Raw genomic sequence first — 22,099 nt, 5'->3', positions numbered from 1 at the left:
GTATTTTACACGTATTTGCAGTTACTAGTTTATGATTTAACGTCCCCTCAACGATGAGGTCATTAGAGAGGGAGTACAAACTTACATTAGTAAAAGGATGGGAAAGCAAATCGGTAGCTGAATTTTTGAAATAATAATCTCAGTATTTGTCTTAAACGATTTAGGGAAAGGATGGAAAACCAAAATCTGGATGCCTGGAAGAGGAACTGAACTGCCGTCCATCCGAAAAGGAATCCAGTGCACTATAGTCGCTACGAGAAGTTATTCCCGGACAGTAGAAATAAAATACGCAGCCGTTCGTTCTCATTTAATTTACCCACGAGTTACATAAATGACTTCAGCCAGCATGTGAACTTTAAAGTTTGCTAGTTTTATAGTTATTTACTTTCTTCCTGGGTTCTACTGCTTCAGCTGCAGAAATTGCAAAGGTGTAACTGTACCTCAAGATTGAGGGTGTACGCGGAATTTTAGAAGCAACGCCCGACAGTTTATTAGTTGGACGACATGTGTATAGAAATCTTTTCCATTTATGGAACTGGAGAATCATCGCAGACTCGCTGCAGTTGAGTTCAGTAATGCGCAACGTCTATCCACATGAATCAAGATAGAAAGTTGGGGTAAATTTTACCTTACGGATGGAACCAAAAAGATTTTATTTTCAAATCATCATCCGATTTTAAATGGCAAATCTTTTACATAAATGCACATAAAACCTTGGAAACTTTTTACAGTAACGTTCACGACCAAAGTTTTCATTTACCTTCCACAAATGTGCAGAGTGCCCTTCACGGTACGCACGAAAACATCCAGGTGATAGTCAAACTCGTCCCATACTTTTGCGTGAATATCTGCAGTTACTGCATTTGCCGATATTACTGTCTAGCGCAGCAGTTCATTCAAAGAAGTAAACAGACGGAGTGATTTACCTGCACGTACGCCCCTCCTCTGGTGGAGGTGCACCGACGTACTCTTGACGAAAATTACCTACCACAGTTGTAAATGAACTGCACCTGAGGAAACGAAGGACGCAGAACGCATTTTGTTACTGTTTTATCGCCGTTTTGATTAGAGTTGTATAATGACCGAGCGACACTGCTAGCTGTACAAGGAAGACACCTATGGGCAAACGCATGAATTACAACCGGTATCTCGATAAAATATGAGTTCTGTGCATTCGTTAGAAGGGGGCCTAATTTTGTATTATCATTCATATTGAACACAGAGTTTTAAAATCGGAGTAACCTTTCTGAATCATCTTGTATAACGCGTTATCACCTGTAAGAGTGATCCATTATTTTATACATGAAGAAATTCGGAAATTTTATTTCAAGAAATTTGTCTACGTCGAGAGGCACCTCAGATTTTCACCCTGGCGTAATACAGTTACGTTTTCATCATCAGTACGTGTGTGTCGGCTGCATTTTGAACACTGCGGCTATCGGTAATGTAGCTTCTTGCTGTAGTATTGCGCTCATTGGTACACAACTGCAACGCACCAGCCTGCAGTTAGACGAGCCAGGCGCAAAGCTTAGCTCGTTGCGTATGCCGCTGGAGCTCGTTGCGTGTGTGCCAAGGCATACACTCCGTGCAAATGTGCCCTGTTCAGAATTTCATTCGGTTGTTCGGCGATCATGTTTCTCTTTCGTGCACAGTCGTTGTTCTTTTTGTTCACTTTTTGGTAATCACCAGCAGGATACTGAAACATACGCATTTACATTCAAGGGTCATTGGTCCCAAGCCGCACAGTACTAAGGCTCGCTCTCAGAGGGGAACTGCGGATGTAAGTGACTAAGCCACGTGCAATATATCATTCTGTATTAAACCAGTGAGGGATTTCTGTATAGCGTTCCATTCTGGTAAATAACAGAAATCTACTTTATGTGGAGCTAGATGGCGAACAGGCCGAAGAAATTAAAATTCTCTAAATTTACCAGCGACCGCACGGAAAAAGAAATATTTTAACCAGACAAAGGAACAGGCTTTCTCTAGAAGTTGATAAGCAGAAAGGAGCACTTGCAAGCTGTTATAAAGTTACTGAACATTGCAATAACTATAAATTACCAAGAGAAGGATCACTAATACCTCTGGATAATAATCGAAATAATGAGATTTAGGAAACAGTACTTCAAAAGAAAGCAAACATATGATAAATAAAAACAGCTCCATCATCCTCCTTTCTGTAATGTACAAGATATTACTTAAAATTATTACTGACCATATCGAAAAAACAACATTTTAGTCAGGTAGAAAAACAAGCTGGTTTCAGCAATAAGTATAAATTACACGTTCTTTGTGATTAATAGAGTCTGAGAATGCTTTTCACTCATTTTCAAATAAAATCTATGCTAACAGTCCTTGAGAAACAAGACATTCAATTTATTTTGGTGTAAGAAAGGTCATATTAGTCAGTGCCACGGCTTTTATTAGACTTCGTTAGGATTGAGGGAAGTTCACAACTGAAAGACGAAGAGATTCTGAATCAAGTAACTTGTTTTTGCTGGTGGCACTGAACTGTTCGCCTCCAGTGAGGGTGAAGTCCAACAATGAACTGAGATACTAAAAATAACAACTTTGATAGAAAGTCTGAAAACCATTTACGAAAAAATTTAAGTCATGTGTAACCGAGACATAAAGAAGAACAAAATAACAGTGAAGTTATACAACCAATCGAAGAACACTTGTGTTTAGGATAGTTGAAGGCCAATGGATGGACAGGAAAAACGAAAAGAGAAAAAAATTCGTTAACTAAGCAAAGTTTTCAAAACCGGAGGGCCGAAGGGTGTGGAACGAAAAATTATTAGTCAGTGCGCATTAATGGTTTTGAGATGAGAATTTTCATGCAATAACCATAAAAAACTGAGTTCTACGAAGCTATCATAAGAAAGATGTAAGGCCCAAATTGTTAGGAGGGAAAGGAAGACAAACACATGGATATGGAGAAGCCTCTGGTAGATGATGTAATTATGCCTGAAATTACAAAGAAATAGAGGTGGGCGGGCTAGGTAAGTAGGTGACTGAATGGTAGATGGACCAAGTGAGTTCTTTGATGTATCCCAAAAGATACGAATAGTGCACTACGAAGTCCTAATGTCATCTGGGTAATTTTTACTTTTATTTTAAATATTTACGGATTTATTTAACCTGGCTTTCTCAATAGATATGAAGGAAAGCAAGGAAAAATTTGACACGAAATTAAGTTTCAGGAGGAAGAAATAAAAACTTCGAGGTTTCTCATGACATTGTAATTTTGGCAGAAACAGCAAAGGACTTGGAAGTGCGTTTCTACGGAATGGACAGTGTCTTGAAAGGAGGGTATGAGATTAACATGAACAAAAGTAAAACAAGTGTAATGGAACGTAGTCGAATTAAATCAAGAGGTGCTGAGGGAATCAGACTAGCAAATGAGACACTAAAAGTAATAGACAGTTTTGATATTTGAGCAGTAAAATAGTGTATGATGGTGGAAATAGAGAGGATATAAAACGTAGAATCTCAATGGCAATAAAAGTGTTTCTGAAGAAGAGATATCTGTTAGCATCGAATATAAATTTAAGTTGTTAGAACGTCTTTTCTGAAGACATTTGTCTGGAGTGTAGCTTGCAAGGAAGTGAAACGTTGTTGTTGTGGTCTTCAGTCCTGAGACTGGTTTGATGCAGCTCTCCATACTACTCTATCCTGTGCAAGCTTCTTCATCTCCCAGTACCCACCGCAACCTACATCCTTCTGAATCTGCTTAGTGTATTCATCTCTTCGTCTCCCTCTACGATTTTTACTCTCCACACTGCCCTCCAATACTAAACTGGTGATCCCTTGATGCCTCAGAACATGTCCTACCAACCTATCCCTCCTTCTAGTCAAGTTGTGCCACAAACTTCTCTTCTCCCCAATCCTATTCGATACTTCCTCATTAGTTATGTGATCTACCCATCTAATCTTCAGCATTCTTCTGTAGCACCACATTTCGAAAGATTCTATTCTCTTATTGTCCAAAATATTTATCGTGCATGTTTCACTTACATACGTGGCTACACTCCACACAAATACTTTCAGAAACGACATCCTGACACTTAAATCTATACTCGATGTTAACAAATTTCTCATCTTCAGAAATGCTTTGCTTGCCATTGCCAGTCTACATTTTACATCCTCTCTACTTCGACCATCATCAGTTATTTTGCTCCCCAAATAGCAAAACTGCTTTACTACTTTAAGTGTCTCGTTTCCTAATCTAATTCCCTCAGCATCACCTGACTTAACTCGACTACATTCCATTATCCTCGTTTTGCTTTTGTTGATGTTCATCTTATATCCTCCTTTCAAGACATTATCCATTCCGTTCAACTGCTCTTCCAACTCCTTTGCTGTCTCTGACGGAATTACAATGTCATCGGTGAACCTCAAAGTTTTTATTTTTTCTCCATGGATTTTAAAACCTACTCCGAATTTTTCTTTTGTTTCCTTCACTGCTTGCTCAATATAGAGATTGAATAACTTCGGGGAGAGGCTACAACCCTGTCTCACTCCCTTCCCAACCACTGCTCCCCTTTGATGTCCCTCGACTCTTATAACTGCCATCTGGTTTCTGTACAAAGTGTAAATAGCCCTTTGCTCCCTGTATTTTACCCATGCCACCTTCAGAATTTGAAAGAGAGTATTCCAGTCAACATTGTCAAAAGCTTTCTCTAAGTCTATAAATGCTAGAAACGTAGATTTGCCTTTCCTGAATCTAGTTTCTTAGATAAGTCGTAGGGTCAGTATTGCCTCAAGTGTTCCGATATTTCTACGGAATCCAAACTGATCTTCCCTGAGGTCGGCTTCTACTAGTTTTTTCCATTCGTCTGTAAAGAATTCGCGTTAGTATTTTGCAGCTGTGACTTATTAAACTGATAGTTCGGTAATTTTCACATCTGTCAACACCTGCTTTCTTTGGGATTGGAAGAGAAGAGTAGCCTTAGATATATGGTGCTACAGTAGATTAGTTTTGTTGATCGCGTAACCAATGAAGAGGTACTGGATAGAATTGGTGAGAAAAGAAATTCATGACATAATTTGACTAAAAGCGGGGATCGGTTGATAAGACATATTCTGAGACATCAAGGAATCGTGAATTTAGTATTGGAGGGAAGTGTGGGTTGTAAAAACTGCAGAGGAAATCCAAGAGACGAGTGCGGAAAGCAGGTTCAAATAGATCTGGGTTGCAGTTGTTATTTGAAAAAGAACAGTCTTGCACAGGATAGAGTAGTGTCCAGAGCTGAATCAGACTAGTTACCAGCCCGCATCTCGTGGTCGTGCGGTAGCGCTCTCGCTTCCCACGCCCGGGTTCCCGGGTTCGATTCCCGGCGGGGTCAGGGATTTTTTCTGCCTCGTGATGGCTGGGTGTTGTGTGGTGTCCTTAGGTTAGTTAGGTTTAAGTAGTTCTAAGTTATAGGGGACTGATGACCTAAGATGTTAAGTCCCATACTGCTCAGACCCATTTGAACTAGTTACCAGAGTGAAGACCACAACAGCAACATTTACCCTGGCAAGATTTGAGGCATTGGTCTCTTTCTTACTTCTAACCATCGTCTTATATATTTTGCATTATATTCATACAATACGCATGTTGCAAGTTAATTGTGATATATAACATTATAAAACATTTTGATACTGATTTAGTGAAGGAAGAGAAATAAAATAAACATAGTTTACATTTTTTTATAAGTAAAACAATAAAGAAAAGTTACACGAAGACAGATTTAAACTGCGAGGGTTAGCGGCAATCGACATGAGAGCAGGACGGAAGAGGGAGAGAAAGCCAACGTAATAAAACATGATTGATGAAGATAGGTGAAAAGAAAGAGACGTGGCTGACTGAGGAATGCAAAAAGCAACAAGAGTAAATGAAAGAAGATGTAAGCATTTGCATTACTGTTTGACACAGGCAAAACTGTCAGTATACGTTAATCTTCGTGGAAATGTTATGGGGGTGACAGCAGGAAGTGCTTCAGCAAACGGAGATTTAATTGTGCACTGGATGCAGGGTTGCTTGTTCCAGAGGCGGAAGGCAGTAATATTAGAAGGACACTACAGATATTTATGTTTTATGAATGGAAACAGCCAGGCTACTAAACAAGTGAGACCTTGTGTTTCGATTACGATAAGACGACAGGTACTTAATCTCCGATGCAAGGTACTGGGGTGCACGTGCACTAAAGAGCCGATGAAATAAACATAGCTTGTGGTAGTCACATAACACGTCTGACCGCTACCAACACAACTGGGTGTGTGGAGAGCTTATATTGTCAAACAGACGAATGTTGCCGATATAACGCACACAAGCATTCATAGTTAGTTCTAATCATCTAGTGTTCTTACTACTCGTGCCGCGCTGGATTAAATCGCAGTAGTGACATTAGAAAACAAACAGAAGGTCTCTATCAAATGGCTCTGAGCACTATGTGACTTAACTTCTGAGGTCATCAGTCGCCTAGAAGGTAGAACTAACTAAACCTAACTAACCTAAGGACATCACACACATCCATGCCCGAGGCAGGATCCGAACCTGCGACCGTAGCGGTCGCTCGGCTCCAGACTGTAGCGCCTAGAACCGCACGGTCAAGGTCTCTATCCACTTGATAGACATAAAATGGCTGATTTAAGTAATACAGCTCTATTGAAATTAAAACAAAATCTAACAAGAAGTTAATAACATAATGAGGAGAATTTTACATCCTTAGCACACTGATTTTTGTCGGTCGGTAACGAGCACCCGAGAAAAAAGATGTATACGAGTTGCTATAAACTGAGATGACGAAAGTCATGGGATACCTCCTACTATCGTGTTGGACCTCCTTTTGCCTGGCGTAGTGCAGCGACTCGACGTGGCATAGACTCAACAAATCGTTGGAAGTCCCCTGCAGAAATGATGAGCCGTACAGAATTGCGAAAGTGTTGCCAGTGCAGGATTTTGTGCACGAACTGACCTGTCGATTATGTCCCACAAATGTTCGACGGGATTCATGTCGGAAGATCTGGGTGGCCAAGTCATTCACTAACAAACGTCTAGAATATTCTTCAAACCAACAGCGAACAATTGTGGCTCGGTGACATGGAGCATTGTCATCCGTAAAAATTTCGTCGCTGTTTGGAAACATGAAGTCCTTGAATGGCTGCAAATGGTCTCCAAGTAACCGAACGTAACCATTTCTAGTCAATGATCTGTTCAGTTTGACCGGAGGACCCAGTCCATCACCTGAGTACAGCTAACAGCTCTGACAATCCACTGCCCTATTATCCCTTGTGCACACGATACTACCGCTATCTTTATATGTGCATATCGCTATCCCACGAATTTTGCCACCTCAGTGTAGCTTTTCACCATTTTGTGACTGAATTTGAAGATTTATATAAACTCCTCCCGAGCAGGTCATGAAGGCCCAAAGGCACCTACCGGCCGCCGTGTCATCCTCAGCCCACAGGCGTCACAGCATGCGGATATGGAGGGGCATGTGGTCAGCACACCGCTCTCCCGACCGTATGTCAGTTTCCGAAACCGGAGCCGCTACATCTCAATCAGGTAGCTCCTCAGTTTACCTCACAAGGGCTGAGTGCATCCCGCTTGCCAACAGCGCTGGGCAGACCGGATGGTCACCCATCCAAGTGCTACCCCAGCCCGATAGCGCTTAACTGCGGTGATCTGACGGGAACCGGTGTTACCACTACGGCAAGGCCGTTGACGCGAGATTTATATCTGTTTTTAAAAAAGATGGCATGGGATGTACGTATCAACTTATGTTTAAAACTCGGTACGAGTACTGTGTCGAAATCTTGGTTACAAAAAATAAGAATAAAAATGGAGACCTCGAGGAGCTAGACTTCTCTAGTTGGAAACATTTCCTCATCTAGCATTGATCAGTTGTCCATGTGATAATGATGGAGGCCGTGGTACGGGAGAATAATAATAGCGTTCAGAACATAGATTTCTCTTCAAGGATGGATGGGCAGGTATCGTATCCACATCCTCAGATCAGCAACAGTCTCAATGTCGTGTGCCATCACTTAGGCAAGTACATCAGTCTCATAACATCTATCGATTTTTGTAGTTCCAAATGTCGGGCTTAGTACCGTTATGCACAAATTTTATCTGCTATGGCAGTACAGCCCGATACCCTTCATGAAATGGGTGGTTTTCCTTAAAAATATTATTTGACCTGTTTGAGAACCAATTTTTGCATGACAAAATATATTTAACAATTTTTGCCCCACCTAGCATAGTTTTCGCACAGAAGTTCCTACAGCAAGATCCTCGTACTTGAGGTTGCTTTGCTGTGACAAAAGATCGGAAAACTGTTAATGCTGAGTCTTTTCTGATAATTACCCACATCTCTGTAGGAAGACGAATTTACATACTTACTGCTGCAGGATAGACGGCACTAGTGATAAAATCCCATTGATAGAATCAACTGATGTTGCCATTCTGACGCAGAGCTGGGTGCCGTGTACTTTCACTGAATCCAGGTACGGTTCGTATGTATATTATTATGATTGTAGTGTCAGATACTGGTAATGTTGACTTTCAACAGTGATACATACTACAAAGCGATTTCGGGCAGACAAGATTGCACGTTTTATTTCATCTGCATTTACGCAGCGCTGGACGTTGTTATACGGCATTTCATACCCTTTTTTAGCTCTTCCTACAGATAAAAATACAGAGATGTTAATTCTGGTGAGTGTGCTTCCCGAACGACCGATACAACGATATCCAAATATTCTGTCATAGGGACTGGCAGAATGAATAGAAGGATTTGAATCATGTGCTATGTCGTCGCTGTCAGGCCAGTGAGAAATAAATATGTGGGCGCTGCATTGAGGAAGGACTATCATTTGTAATTATGACCTTGTTGCGTTCTGAGCATCGAACATTCACCATCAAGGCATACTTTAAAAAAACGAGGTTCTCGTCACTGTTCAGCGATTATTACTTTGCTATTTAGAGTTAAAACGACATAAGATAGACGCGGATCATCGGACGATAGTACAGCGGGAGTATTAGTTCAGGACTAACGCACGTTGTGCAAAGAAGAAAAGTCCATTGTGCCTAGGGAAACAGTGGACGTTGGAGCTGGTGGAGGAGGCGCGACAAGCACTTATCCGGAGTCCCCACCGTTCTACTGTCAGAGATCCCTTTGGACTAAACAATTCCAGGTCGTTTCCAACGACGCATCATCCGTGATAACCTACACTTCCTCCAATACAAATTCAAGTTCGCGTAAACAAACAGAATTACGGGTACTGGGCGCCACATAGCCAAGGTAGTCCTCATGAGAAACTCATGTAGGTGATGCAAGCTTTCATTCGTCGACTGGAGGAATGCGTGGAACATGATGGCGAACACCTCTATGGTATTACATTGTTACATTCAAAACCGGGTGAAGGGTGCCTATCATATGTAATGGCATACATTTTCCTTTGGTTTCCATGTGTGTTTCAATAAATTTGTGATATAGTTTAGAAGTTCAGTCCTTTTTATAGCCTACTATTCATTCTGCCGGGCCCTGTACTTGCGTACTTAGAGGCACGAAAAATGCGGTTCTTGAGAAGCCACACTTCGAACGCCACCACCGTTGTTCTTCCAGTTCTCTCAACTTGAGTGGATTTTCAGCTGACTATACTGCACTTTGCTAAGATAGATTTACCAACGATTTGTAAGCGATGCTCTATCCTAAACAAACTCTTGCGTAGATATGACACAACACCTTATAGTTTTCGTAGAGACCACTCGGAGAACTGCAAATGATTCTGGAAGTCATTTCCAGGAAACGGTTGATGGAGTGAAATAGAACGTAATATTCGCAGAACACAAGCGCATTCAAGCGGCCCCGTTGTACATGCCAACAGTGTGTTACGGCTACTTTCACTTTCTTGATTTCTTTTGAAACAATAATTGCTACCCCGCGGGATTAGCCGAGCGGTCTCAGGCGCTGCAGTCATGGACTGTGCGGCTGGTCCCGGCGGAGATTCGAGTCCTCCCTCGGGCATGGGTGTGTGTGTTTGTCCTTAGGATAATTTAGGTTAAATAGTGTGTAAGCTTACGGACTGATGACCTTAGCAGTTAAGTCCCATAAGATTTCACAGACATTTGAACATTTGAACAATAATTGCTAAACAGATTGTGAGGGCTTGGCATATCGATATACTTTCCAGCGTTAGATCGCACCGCTGCTCTATAAGTTTGGGGCCATTCACCATAAACAAACCAGGTCCACTTTTCCGACTGTAGTACACATTGTAAGAGGCTTTACGAGTAAATTGACTGATTTCTACAACACCAGAGCCCAGACTGAAGGGCTTGAAGTTCACCGGTAAAAAAACGAGCTACGTGTTTTCTTATATTTGGCGCAGTAGGACGGACGTTTGTGCGGCCTCTTCTCCTGACAGTGGTACAGTCTTATTCTTTTTGAAGTCCTTTTCGAAGACTCCTTCCGATGTTACAAGAAAAAGTATACAATTCCATTAAAAACTGCCGGTGTCATAATTCTGCAGCTACAAACGTTAAACTTAGTCAGAAAATTTGCCACAGTGAGCAATGGAACAGCGAACATGTCCCCTGGTTATATTGGTTCCTTCTAGATCTTTTCGGTTGGCGTATGTTAGATGCGTCATCCTGTATTAATTAATTATTTTTGGTGGCACCATAGAGAATAATCCAAAGTACAGAGTCAGAGGGACGTTCAGGTTATGAAAATACCCATTAATCTGTTATGGTAAATATCATCGTAAGCATTTAGGATAGTCATAATGAAAATTTGACCTGTTTTATGTGTACTTGTATACCGTATGTTTCCTCATAAGAGAATGGACACGTCCTACACTAAGTCTGTAAAAGTGTTCTCAATAATGGCCTTGTCAGCAACATCTTTTAGACGCTTCGAACGACGGATACCTATAATTCCAGCCGACATATTAATTTTGAATTGGTGCTCATCTCTGTTACTGAACTGTACCATAGATATTTTCAAAAAAAATGGTTCAAATGGCTCTGACCCCTATGGGACTTAACATCTGAGGTCATCAGTCACCTGGAACTTAGAACTACTTAAACCTAACTAACCGAAGGACATCACACACATCCATGCCCGAGGCAGGATTTGAACCTGCGACCGTAGCGTCGCGCGGTTCCAGACTGAAGCGCCTAGAACCGCTCGGCCACACTGTCCAGCAGATATTTTCATGTGAACCGCGTGTACTAAAACAAGGGGAGAACATTGACAAGAGGAATTCAGCCCCAGGGTTTCTGAAAGTATATCTGGTAATACACAGAGTGTTTCGCAATTTCTGTTTAGGGCTTCTAGATGATGTAGAGGTTACTTCGTAGATAAGGTGTTGGTAAGGGATCCATTTCCGGAAATGTGCCGTTTGGATGTAAAGTAAGTTTGAAGCTCGGGTCATATTCAGATCTCTTGTTTCAAGCTACACACACAGCGGAAAGAATGAGCTCTGACGTGTGTGCCCTGTACTAACATATGGCATGGAGAATGTTTCGAGTGTGCGTCGTCGGGTTCTCTTCTAGGTGAAGAAGGACGATCGCTTCAAAGTAGAGTGCGTGGTGCGTCCGTGGAACACCCCAGTTTCCCACAGCCGTTCTTGTAGTCTGTCGCAAATTGTATGTAATGTCATAATTGCAACAGAGACGGACGACAGCACCCTCTTCTCAGATTGTGTGCGAACATTCAAGCTTGAGTTTTGTAAGTGATCCGATCTTCACACTTATTTGACATTCAAACCGCAAATTCCCGGAAATTGGTTCTTTATCAAAGAGTTATCTACTTAGTGTCCTCCACAACCCTAGGAGCCCGTAGTACAAGTTGCGAAACATCCTGTATACTTTGATCTGCAATGCGTCAGACAGGATATGTGAGAACAGCTTGGTAACTGTCTGGGGCCTTATAATCCGATGAATGCTGTACGCTATGGAGTCTACGAGTTATCCTTGATTCTCATCTCTCGGTGCAAATACCTGTTAATAACGAAATTCCAATGCTGTTCCAACAAAAAGGGGGGCCAAGGTTCTAGAAAAGACTTTAATGTCGTCATTTCAGATATTGTTATGAAGCGTACCAGCTAGGAACAACGAACACTAAGAATAACTTTGATGAAAAAATACAGTTTTGCTCTAAATGTCACAAAAGGTGGAGACAAACAGCTTTACAATTTGATTTTCGGTTCAAAATGTTTACTTCAAACAGATTCCTGTGGTTTAATTCTAGATGTTTCAATAAACTTCGCAGTATTTTGTGACCTCCGATTACAATCACAGTTCCTTCAAATTACAGTTCCTTCAAATCTGGAAAAGTTTTCTATCATCAAGTAGATGATTTTTGTTTCTTTACATGTGGTCGTAGTGATATAAAACCCTACAGTAATATAATTCCCACTGCGGGGCTGGATCGACACGTAACGGTGTGGGCTGCAAACTAATGAATTAAAAATAGAGCACAGTCCACGGCACTATCTACTTATATCACACATTCTACAGTCAATTAAATAGTGTAATTCAGTGGCATGTACTAATAAAATCATGCATTATGTTCCGGCGAATAACAAAACACACATAACAAAAAACAAAACTACGTTGCACGTTAAAATAAGAAGAACCCGTTTGTAATATTTTTTCCGGCCATCACTACAACACTACATCACTATAATTGGTAAATTATTCAAATGGGTTGCAGTCCAACTTCTATTTCGTAGCAGTTATTACGAATGTGATTTGCTGTTTTGAATGACGGAAAGCCTCGCTCCTTTATGGAGATTATGGTGGAGATTATGTGAATGTCGTCATTTTTATTCGACTGTTGGCTGTAAGTGGTAGTTGCTGTTCACACGTCGCTCAGATTTTACTTTGGAAGGTAGAAACTACCTTATATATTTGTGGAACGAAGTAGCAGACTCTCCTTTCTTATTAATGAATGCAACTACTGCTAGTGTTATTCATGTATACGGAAGCGGATCTATAAATTCAGAAAGTTATTAATCTATATTGTCTTCTACGTTGATTTATTTATTATAATGGTTAAATAAGTTCAGTATTGTGAATTTTGCACTAATTTGTATTCCCTGTCTGTCATTTAACTGGATAAATTTTTCCTTAATATACGTTAATAAATAAATTACTGGGCATATTCACTGAACCAGAACAATGTTAAGAGCAATCATCTTCATTATTTTTCAAGTGTATTCGAAATTTCTTCGTGGTTAGCATTCGTCATTGAAATTAGTATATCGCCCATGTCAAAACTTAGTTGATAATTACTTACATCACTTTTAGTTTACAGTGCTTGATTATTTTGTGTTGTAAGAACCAAATTTTTGTTATTTTAATTGCAATGTTACTCATAGAACTGATGTTAATTTTTTTGTTAAATTTATTACAGATAAGTTTCTAAGCAGTGAAGTAACAAGAGTAATAATAACTTGGAATTATTATCGAACAATCACCAAACGATAAACAGAGAGTAAGTAAAATACCTCAGGGAGCTAAGAGGGCAATGGCCGACCAACTCTTTAATGGCTACTTACACTGTGAAAATTAATATCAAAAGTCCCTTTCCAAATTCTTGCACGAATGAAAATCTATTCAGTAATACAAAATACGTGGGGGTCCTGAGCGCAGATATGGGCTCAACTCTTTCGTCTTTGGGACACCCTCGACAGTTTGAAGAGTTGGTCCATATTACGCTCGTAGCTTCTCACTTTTCATTAAAAGCTACTTTTACTAACCATCACGCATCTGAAATTTGTATAAGACAACGTTTGTAACATAATGATAGAAAAAATAGACTGCATTCTGCCAATTTAAAATTTGTTCTATCGAATCCAGTTCGAAGAAATTTGCCTGTTTCCTGCTGGGTTATATTCGTTGTTTCTTAGTTCCCTGTGGTAATTTGATGAAGGTCTACTATTTGAAGAAACTTGACATATATTTTGACTACACTAAAAGGTTCTCTGAGACGTATAATCGCGCCGAATTGAAAAATGAGAAAATCACGCTTGCATGACACTACCAAATGTCAGAAAATTTCACGGAAACGATCTTAGAGAAACAATAGAGTAAATACGACGTGTAATAGAGCTCTGCTATGAATTGTGCTGTTGTGGCTCTCACAGTCACTTACTCAGAAGAAGGAAATTGTTTAAACCATTTGTAATGTTACAGTTAGCTAATCATTACTAATCGAATATCCTCGACTACTGTATGGTTTGTATAAGGATTGGTCAAAATACTGAATTGAGCAGTATGAATATTCCTTCTGTGACAAATAACGAGAAAGTGTCCATTTTCTTTGGAATCGGGATGTTTGTTTCTAATGGTTATCTCATTCACAATTTTTTGTAGTATTTTATTTCGATATTGAAGTACTATAATAGAGACCATACATTGATAGTACCAGTCAAAAAAGACAATTCAAATTTTATTGACTTACAACCTTCAAATTCTTTCCTGGATGCATTGGAGTATCTGTTTCTCATATACAGTACGTTTGAAGAAAGTAGGTTTGTGCACTTGGATATTTTAATACTGCAGCTAACAGTCACATATAAGGGAAATTTCTGACGTTAAAATGGTAACGTCTGAAGTTCAGTTCACAAAATTTAAACTTATTATGTCAAACAAAGAAAAATTATAAGTAAACGACTCCTTATGAAATACAAATTGCATGCAATACGTGCAAAAATTATTCGAACATTTAGATTTTTTGTCTTTGTGGACGTCTAGGTGCATGTTACTGGGCTAATGTGAACGAATTTCATTTCTATTGCTGCAGCACGTATCAGAAAGACAGGTTATTTGGCACTGAATAGTGTGTAATAACAAATAATTGTGCTAATATATGAGTGTATTCTGCAGTTGCAATTTTTTAGTCTAAGTGGAAATGAGTTGCAAATAAAACTAACATAATGTCATCGTTCATTGTGACAAATAATCGTACATTACTAATGGTCAACCAGTGACTGTACTTTACTGATGAAGACTGAAAACCGTTATAAATATGCAGCTATGATAACCCAAATAAATATTTAATTTTCATAACACAGAATTTAATTTTGATCACTGACGGTTAGTCACTGGCTCTGCAGTTCCCTGTTTATCACACAGCGATATCGAACCACTCTTGCTGAGGTACCAGCGTCAGATCATTTTGATCTTAAATGAACGGGCATCTGATTTGAGAAACTATGATACACTACAAATTTTAAACAGGTTATAAAAACAAAAGACTGTAGAGTACCTTAATCTGTTTTGAATTCCAGAATGATAACCACAACTTAGCTTACTATCACGATACTCGTACCGTTAAGCTGATGAAAAAAAAGTTACCTTAGTATGTAAGTTTTATTTCTCTTGAGAACACGTTTGCTTTTATTATGCAAAAGCCAGTCACAATATCCAATAATTCTTCAATAACACTAAAACTTGTTCTTGCAATCTCTGATCCATCACTGTTCGTCATCTCTGAAGTTTAATGACAGAACAGCAACTTCGAACTTATTTGTATGGCATTTTGTTACAGCTACCATATGCAAAGATGTTGGTTTTAATTCGTGACGGAAATGTATGTCTCTTTAGTAGTCTCTAGCATCATTTTAACTGTCCGTGGGAAGCTTAACTTACTCCAGTGCATATGTCTCCCTTACTAGAGCGTGCTATGATTATTATTCCTCATTCTCTTTCGGAATCTTTGACCATACGTTAAAGAAAAAGAACTGAACACCGGCAGTTCAGAAGAGAGAATTTTTTACTCAAATCTCAGTTCATCCATGATGAACTGTACTGTATACTTCCTGTCACTGTCCGCGAAGCACTGCTGTGACCCTCCCATGGAATTAACTCTGGATCCGAAAACAGTGTGTTACGTTGTGTATGGTTGCACTTCTGTGGTTGTACTATGAGAAATCTGAATTGTTATGAAGACTAGTAACTACTTTTCGCTTAATTAGTCCTGTGCCCTATCGACCCACTTCGTAACAGTGTGTGTGATCAGTCGCCTAGAATGTAGCAATTTAACCAGTTAGCTAGTAGAGGAATACAGGCGCCATTCATAAATAGGGTGTAATCTGCAAAGATCTTATACGCTGTTTTGCCTAGCGAAGGGATTTGTTGCCGTTGAAATGCTTGTACCGAAAAGAGGTAACTGTTCACAAATTAGCTTCCAATATTTAGTTTAAAAATAATTTTGACCCTCTGGGGACTCATGCTACTAAAATACCACTGTACTAGGTCGCAGTAGATACGCCAGCAATAGCAGTCTGAAGAGGATTTGTTTAAAAATCAGAATTTGGCTATGGTGTTCCTTCAGGATAAACTTCTTGATGCAGTACTGTGACGTGTAACTCACTGACATCATGCCCATTAATTTTGTTCATTTAAATCAGTTTTACTCAAATGATGCAACCCTAATTACTTGATAACACTCAATTTAAAGACAGATCAATCGTTGAGCTATGGTGGAACGTATTCGGCATTTGGTGGGATCAGTTTTTTTTCCCTGTGTAAATAAATCTGATCCTGGGATTGGAACAAATATAGCAGCAATCTTTACATTTTCGTCACTATGAAAATTATCAGCACTAGGTAACTCATTTTTGCATAATAAATAATGAACAAAGCTGGGAGCAAGATCAATACTACTTAATACAAGGTCAGATATCTACGAACGTAGCACTTTCAGAAAATATTATACGCACTGACCCGTAGGTGGGCACACATTGTCGAAGACGAGTGCAACATCTAAACTAGTCATGTCTCGCAACTTCTTGTATAGGAACCGTTGGAACTTCCTCATCAGTATATCAACGGGAAATGGCTCCTGAGTCAATTAATCGTAAAACGATGAGCCTGTATAATGCGCCGATCCTCATTGTCGTCATTAATGAGGAACGGCCGTTCATTGCAATCGCATGCACCACGCACGTCTGCTTGGTCTCGAGTCACTGCGCCTGGCCTGTTCACTACACAGTCTAGAGTCTAGACACTGAATTCTGATCGCTACTTCGTTCTCTGTGTTTGTAATTTTTGGCTTTCTGTCATATGAGCACGATCTTACCCAGCGGCGTAACTTCAGGCAGAGATAAAGCTCGAAATGAACAAATATGGTGTAGTGTTGTAGTTTCAGTCGCGTTCGTATGTGTTATACCATTGAAAATTACTCGAAATTCGTATCTGTCATGAAAACTTCTGTGTTTACTGCTAGTGTGCTGAATGTACGGACGAATGGTTCACTGTATGTTATTTTCTCTCTTGCACCTCTTGTTAACATTGAAAGCTTATGACTTACCGAATGATATTGCTGAAATGATTTCTGCTATGGTTTAGTAAACTGAAGTATCCTAGCAGCCCTTGGCCCCTGCACTGAAAAATATCCGCGTCAAAAACTACCATCTGTTCGGTCAACTGTTCCTCCGTCTTAGCGAAACTCTAGCATTCAAAACATAAACAGCGGAAGGCCTTTCTCAGTCCGCGCGATTGAAGGGAAAGAGCGTGTGTTATACTTAGTTGACGCAAAACTGAAGTACACCATAAGTCGAACAACACAGCTGAATAGCTTAGACTAATGTTCTGGAACAGATATTATGTAAAATGTATGTCAATGATCAACCATTCAACACTGGAACCTGGTCTTCACGTCTGCAGACGACACAGCTGTCAATGATCTAGCAGTACCGTTGAAGAAATGGAATCCAAGCTAACGTCTGCTCTCGAAGAACTTCCAGTCTACTACGACGACAGCGACTTGAAACCCAGTGTAGATAAAACTCAAGTGTGTGCATTCCACCTAAGCTATAAGGAGGCTAGTGGAAAGGTGTACATCATCCAGAAAGGACGCAGTTTAAATCACTGTGTTCACACCAAATACATAGGGTTACAATTGTAATATGCCTTAACTTTCAAATAACACTGTATAGACACCAGACAGAAGGTATTCACCAGGAACAATGTCGTCCGCAAAGTGACATACACATGGGGAACACATTCCTGCGACCCCCCGCACATCCGCTCATGCTGTGTGTTTGTCCGCTGCAGATTACGCCTCTCCAGCCTGGAGGAACGCTGTATGAGCTAATCACGTTGATGTGGATTTCCATGAGATAGGTCGCTTAGTCACAGACAGCCTAAGACCAGCTCTTCTCGATAAGTTCTCCCACTCATGGAAGTAGCACCTCTGCATATAAGAAGACAAGTAGCAGCAGAGATTGAAAAGAAGAAGGAAGAAACAGATCCAAGACATCTATTGTTTGGAAATCATCCTTATCCATCACGACTGAAATCCATGAAAAAACTTCCTCTTTACGACAGCACCAACAGCTACTTCAGCAGAAACCCACCAAAATGAAATGTGTATAAAAAAAAGTCCACTGGAGGATTATGGACAGGAAAAGAGAAGCTATCATCAGGCTGCCATCTCCAATACGGAACTTGGGAGAGGCTCAACAGACTGAGAACAGGAGTGACAAGGTACAAAGTTAATCTGAAGAAGTGAAACATGTGTGATGATGAACTTTGTAAATGTGGAGCAAGGTAGAACTCTGAATACTTGTTGGTTTACAGTAATTCTGGTGAGTCCTGTGACATGGGAGACTTGTTTGCTGCGGGTGACCATGCCGTTCTGACTGCTGAACATGGGGCTCAAGGAGAACAAAATTCTCTCAGTTAATAACATTACATTAGTTTTAGGATTACATTTCGTTTTAGTATTCCTTAGACTCGGATAAATAAATAAACTCGGTTGATGCTGTTGATCGATCGCCAACTCAACGATTGCGTTCATATCCAAAACTCTGTCAGCCACTCCTATGGACAAGTGGTCATCTCCTACGAACCAGTGGTCATATCTTACAAAGTACACGTTTCCGGACCCACATTAATTTGCTTTGTTTTTCTTGCTCGGTGAGCGCTACCACTTCTGAAAATATTTGTTTAACACTTCGTATACTCAGCAAGCCACTGCATGGAGTAAAATAGAAGTTACTGCGTATCAATATTAGTGAATTTTGATCCAAGTTCATGCGCATACAGAGCGAGATAAACGACCATGTACAGCACTGTTATTCCCCGGTCACTACGTGAGATATACGTCGATGGTAGTACAATTGTTGCAGTGTCTTCGTCAGTACCCGCTCTCTTTATTTACCCAACAGTGTGAAACGTCCCCTTAGAAGAATTATAATTGATTGTGTTTAAACTGACACACAATATTTTTAGCGCAACGCAATCTGACTTTCAATAATCCCTACAAAAGAATGGCACTGACTAACATTAACCTATACCTTTCACAAATCACTTACCTCACAAAGATCTTCGTTACTTGAACTACCGCAATACAGCGAGCGCCACTACTGCCAGCTAAATAAAAGATTCAAACTACTGAAGGCATTGACTACTGATAGGCATAGTTAGCAAATGAAAGATTTTGATAAAGAACAAACAATGTATTTACCTTAATAGTGTTCAAAGGCATTATATATATATATATATATATATATATATATATATATATATATATATCAGTTCATGACATCCAGTCTTACAAATTTACTCTCTCTGATGGACACACGTCCAGATCATCAGCTCTCAAAACTCCGCCATTTCTCTCCCCACATCCACCACTGCTCGCGGCTCACTCCAACTGCGCAACTCTGCGCGCTGTTAACAGCCAACTGCCGAACACTGCAATGGCAAATTCCAACAATGCAAATCAGCCACAGACTGCACACAGCACAAGTCAGTGATTTTCATATAGAGCGCTACATGGCGTTACCAACATAAAAACTTAAACAGCCTACTTACATAGCCCCCATGCTCCCCACAAAAAATTTTACGAATTGTTTTGGGCAGTGGCCAATACAGATTCGTTACAAATTTTTTATAATTACAATAACAAAGAAATCGAATGCACACACTTATTGATACAATGTTGGTCAAAAGCTAAAATTTTCTCACAGTCCGTAAATACAGTTCTGATCATTCATCACAGTAGTAATTGAAGTGTTTTTTTTTTTTTTTTTTTCAAAGTCTGAGGAGTAAAAGAAAATGCACACGGAAGTAGTGGATTTTCATGCAGTCTTGAAGAAATAGTGTTGTCCTTCCAATGGAAAGACAATGCTGACTCTGCACATGCAGACAGGTAATGGGCCACAACAGACGAAACCCACTGCAGAGTCAGTCGAACTTTTGAGGAATATTGGTAGGTAGGTCATCACAGAGCAGACCCACTGTAGTCATGGTAGAGGTTATGGTATTGGTGGGCCATCAGAGCTGCAGACCCACTGCAGTCCTTGTACAGATAATGGTATTGGTGGGCCATCAAAGATGCAGATTCACTGCAGTCCTTGTAGAAATAATGGTATTGGTGGGCCATCAAAGATGCAGACCCACTGCAGTCCTTGTAGAGATGGCCAGCAGCCATCTGTTGCGACTGTGCAGGTGCACAATCACCATCGAAGAGTCTTGTGGACAATATAGCAAGTCCATAAACCACCACTTGTGCACTAACAAAGTTTTTGGAATTGTCCTTAGAACCAGCAATGCTGTTAACCAATCCCTTATTAACACACGTGCAAACAGTAACAGTCCCAACTTGGCACATATTGTGCATATACTATGACCAACAGAAACGTGTGCAGTGAAATGTAACTTAATTTGAAGAACTGGTGTCTATACAATTATAAATTTACAACATAAGAATACAATTACAAAGGTACAAAATACATAATTAAAAAACATAACAGTACAGATAACATCTGTAGTAACACAGGCTTTACAAAAGAATAGAAATAGACATATACATCAGTGTTATAGGGATTATGACATAATTAAATATATAAAATAATGAGAATAGTTTTCGGAACATTAATTTCACGCATGAGCATTAAAACAAAGCAGAATAAATAATGTCTAAACATCTTTACAAAGAAAATAACATTTTATTAGAAAAATTCTACAACATATCTCTTACCGGATAAACATATAAAGACAGGAAGAACACAAATACACAAGGGTACACAAACACCTAGCGGAATAACCCAAAAGGAAAGGACAGGGTTTGTTTTCAATGTGACATTTGGTACTGCAGTCCAACCCAAAACTTCATTTCATAGATGTTTCCTCTTATTTCACTTTATTTTATACCTTTTCAATGTATTACTTCCAAATCATCACAACGCATTCTCTTATATAGCATACCCCCTCTTAAGCTAACTTAAATCTACTGAGCTCAGATGCTAAACTAAGGGACGAGGCAGTGCAGCAACACACAACAAATTAACACAAACAGGAATGACAAAAAAATGCAAATTGGCAAAGCAAGCAGCAGTATATCTCAATTAGCACAGCAAGTGCAACATTACAACTAATATGAGCCAATGTACAGCAACAATAAAAATAAATCAGTAGTAAAACTGGCTTAACAGAGTAATACAAAGTGAAATTCAGTAGCACTATGTCTGGCAAACAGCAGCAGCAAATGCAATAACTTATATCTGAACATGACAAAGCTCAAGCAGAAAAAATATTACACTAAAGATGGCCGTGTCTAATACCTATGTCACATCTTAACACTAGAGTGATGCATCAAAATAACTTACTCTAGCAGACAAGTTACCAAGTCATTGACAAAAATTATGTATGCAATTCCTGTGAAGTGGAAATGTCTTTTTGTGCTCCCTCGTTTTTTTGGAAGTAGATCATAAAATTATTATTTACTGGATCTGTAGGCATAAAATATGTATATTAGTACATCTATTAAATTTTATTTTAACCAATGCTGCAGTGATACTAGAAATTAGATATTAAACGAAATGAGCAAATATATACAAAGCAATGTGTGAAACGTCATTCACTAGGCAAATGGCGTCTCCAAAGGCAGTAAAAAAACCTCTCAACTAGAAAGACAATAGATGTAAAAATGTTTCTCATCATTTCATTAGGCATTTTAGTAAATATCATAAATTAAAAGCTCCACAGTGTAATCATATGTTTTCAAGTTTGAGCGTGTCGTATTTGCGATGCTTTCTACAAAGAAATGTCAATAGCGAGGATAATGGCCTCTTTTTTTCTCCA

The 22,099-nt window shown here is 39.6% G+C and overlaps 1 protein-coding gene and 1 pseudogene across 1 annotated transcript in view; one reads left to right on the top strand and one right to left on the bottom strand.

The window, feature by feature from the left end:
- The window catches only part of LOC126184072 (Krueppel-like factor 2), a 447,658-nt gene that overhangs the window by 406,177 nt on the left and 19,382 nt on the right, over positions 1 to 22,099 (top strand). The window lies entirely within an intron of this gene.
- LOC126185476 (5S ribosomal RNA) lies at positions 7,599 to 7,716 on the bottom strand (annotated as a pseudogene).

This window comes from Schistocerca cancellata, chromosome 4 (genome assembly GCF_023864275.1).
Source record: "Schistocerca cancellata isolate TAMUIC-IGC-003103 chromosome 4, iqSchCanc2.1, whole genome shotgun sequence".
In the NCBI taxonomy this organism is placed as follows: domain Eukaryota; kingdom Metazoa; phylum Arthropoda; class Insecta; order Orthoptera; family Acrididae; genus Schistocerca; species Schistocerca cancellata.
The sequence above is the reverse complement of the archived record's forward strand: the minus strand, read 5'-3'. Positions and strand labels throughout refer to the sequence as shown.